Below are 3173 nucleotides of genomic sequence, written 5' to 3'. Positions count from 1 at the left end.
ACAGGCTATGCACTTATTGTCAGTCATTTTGTTCTGGAGTAGACAAGTGTCACACTGCCATGATGTTCCAACCTTCAAATTTTCCACAAGCTCAGTTCCACTAGAAGAAAAGCTACTTATTGCTGGTCTTGTATGAACTACAGGGCTTGCTGTTGTAGGCTGAGCAGCAAGAGAATCTATCTTCGGTGACATGAAACCAGGGTTTTTCAAAATATCTAGGACACTTCCTTCTTTCAGGACTTTGGCAGGTTTAAAAGGACCCTCACAATCTTCATCTCATTTTGTCACACAGCTAGTACTGTTCAGTGAAGCAGTATCTTGTGCTGAATTATTTGTAATTGGTTCTGAAGTACTACTGGAGCCAGAAAGTTCTGCTGTTTTTGCAACAGGCACACTAAATGTAAATCCAATAAATGATGGAGGTAGTATATCTGCCTCAGTAGATTTTACAATTGGAGATAAAAATCTAAACAAAGGACTGCCAGTACTGCTCGGAGAGGTCATTTGCACCTTATTAGTTAATGATTCTGAAGGGCTGATGGGTGACAAAGAGGAAATTGTAGTTGTCGAGGGACTAAAAGTGAAGATAGGAAGTGAAGAACTGGATATCGGTAGGGAGATTTTCGGTAACACTGGTACTTCCATTTCCTCATCCTCTAAAGGTCTAGAGGGAACACAGCATGTTCTCTCTCGTCTCATCTTGCCACCTCCAGAAGATAATCCATTGGCTGCAGGCATACTGAAATTTGGGTATGAAAAATCACTTTCTTCTTCTCTATTTTGTCCTGATGTCGAATTTTTTTCACATCCAATATTGTACTTTTAATCTATTTTCTGGTTAGTCTTCTTCAATTCACCAGATGGAGTCAAAGAAGGTTTAAAATAAACAGCTCGATTCGGTGCTAGGGAGGCTGGTTTGGGGATCAGGAGTCTCTGAACAGGGGGATACTGAGAGTCCACCTTCTTTCTTCTGGCCTGAAAATTTGTATAATCTATCCCACTCCTATGAAGAGCAGAATCTAGGAGCGAAGAAACTGATGGAATTAGTTTTGCATCCGCTAGAGGACTTGACATCTTCTCTAAAGACTGCAATATTCGCCAGGCTGTTGAACTAGTCACACCATAGGACTGTGCATTCAGTTGCTTAGCTTTCATCTGTCTTCTCACTGGTGCCTGATATGGTGTACTTCGTAGTTTGGACTGTCTTACAGCAGCTGCTGCCCCACCATATGTTGTTTTTCCAGGATAAAAAGGAGAATCTCCAAGCTGACTTGTTTTAAGGATTGAAGAATTCCCAAGAGAAGGGGAAAGTGCTCCAAAGGCAGACAAGTTGAATGCTGGTTTTTTTGAGCTGGTGGCAGTGTGCTGTGACAGTGAATGAGAACGTTCAGCCTCTGGGGACCACAGAGGTGGCACTGATGTATTCTTTGAAACAGCTATATCTTTATCAGAGGCTCTTGAAGAAAAGCCACTGGTAGTTGAGATGTTGTCATCATCATGCTGAGAGGTAGAATCTTTGATTTCCTTTACAAGGGAAAATCCAGAACTGCCAATTGGGAATGTCGAGGAGGTGGAGAGCTGACAGTGTAACGTAGGGGATTCCAACATGGAGAAATTCAGATGACTCCGATGAAGAGAAGGCCTTGTTAATACATCTGGATAATTTGAAGCAGTACTAGTTGTTGAGGGATCTTCTGTATTACTGATTATTGGCTCAGGAGTGATCCTTCCATCATTTACATTAGCACTCTCTTCATCAGCATACACGAGATGGTCATCTTCCCTATTTTCTGGCCAATGTGGCACTTCATGTGTATCTTTTGAGCAGATGCAGACATCTTCATTCTTGCTGAAATATCTCTGCAGCCATCCAGGGACAATATTCTTAACAGATTCTGTAACCCTGCTAAGAATGCCCTGGTGCTGTCGTCGCCCCTGTGCGTAAGGCTTAATTGGCCCCTGGTGGCACCACCGCGTCCGGATCTTGCCGCCGCCGCCGCCGCCGCCCCCATCAAGTCTTCGGGCTCCGGAGGCCATGGCGGAGCCTCCGCGGATTCCCGCTCCGAAGCGGGCAAGGGGGGCGGGAGAGGCAGAGGCGACGGCCTTAGAGCCCCCCCCGCCCGGTCCTGGCCCTAAAGCCCGCCCGAGATACCCACACAGTGGGACACAGGCACAACAGGGACCGCGAGGCTGCGAGCAGGAGCGAAGAGCAGGTCTGCGCTGGCAGCGGGGGAGGGGGTGGCGGGGGTAGAGGCCAGGGAGCTGGCGCTGGTCCGGCAGCCTCCCGCGGACCCCCGCCTCTGTGTATGTCACGGTCTCTATGGAGATCTCCCGCGGAGGACAGTGCCAGCGGCTCTGGGCACTGCTGAGGCCTAACTCGACCGCCGGCTGGCGAGGGTTCCTCTGTCGCTCTAGGCGTCGCTGCCGCAGCTGAAGCCGCCGGCGCTGCCCGCCTACCCCTCCCCTTGATATTTCTATATTAATCTTATAACCTGCCTCTTTGCTGAATTGGCCAATTAGAGCCAATAATTTTCTTGTGGCATTTAGAATTTTTTATATATAGGATCATAACACCTACAAATAGAGACAGTTTCATTTCCCTGCCAATCTGTGTGCTTTTTAGTTTTTTAAGCTTCTGATTAGGACTTCCAAAACAATTTTTAATAGAAGTGGTTTAGCACCTTGTCTAGTTCCCATTCACAAGGAAAATGCCTTCAATCTCTCTCCATTGAAAGTAATGTTGACTACTAGTTTTGTATATATGCTTTTTATTGTGTTCCTATTTTCTTGAGCATTTTTATTAAGGAAGGATGTTCAAATTTGTCAAATGGCTTTTATACATCTATTAAGATGATGTGGTTGTTTTCTTTTGTTTTATTTACACAAACTCTTTTCCTAATGTTGAACCATGCTGGCATGCTTGTTATGAATCCCACTTAATGATGATGAATACTGTTTCTATGATGTGGGATTCAATTGGCTAGAATTTTGTTGAGAATTTTTGCATTTGTGTTTACGAGGGATCTTGGTCTATTTTCTCTTAGTGATGCCATTGCCTTGTTTGGTATCTGAGTTATGCTTGTTTCATAGAATGCATTTAAGGATATTCCATCATTTTCTATAACCTAAAATAATTAAAAGTATAATTGGTGTCAGCTTTACTCTGAATGTTT

At 44.7% G+C, this 3173-nt stretch overlaps 1 pseudogene; it reads right to left on the bottom strand.

Annotated features, from left to right (window-relative positions):
* Positions 1-2092, bottom strand: part of LOC102861878 — a 4554-nt pseudogene extending 2462 nt beyond the window's left edge.
* Positions 2093-3173: the final 1081 nt, after the last annotated feature.

This window comes from Elephantulus edwardii, unplaced genomic scaffold (genome assembly GCF_000299155.1).
Source record: "Elephantulus edwardii isolate Elephantulus edwardi_28Jun2011 unplaced genomic scaffold, EleEdw1.0 scaffold00587, whole genome shotgun sequence".
Taxonomy (NCBI): Eukaryota; Metazoa; Chordata; class Mammalia; order Macroscelidea; family Macroscelididae; genus Elephantulus; species Elephantulus edwardii.
Note: the sequence above shows the minus strand (reverse complement) of the source record. Positions and strands in the feature narration are given on the sequence as shown.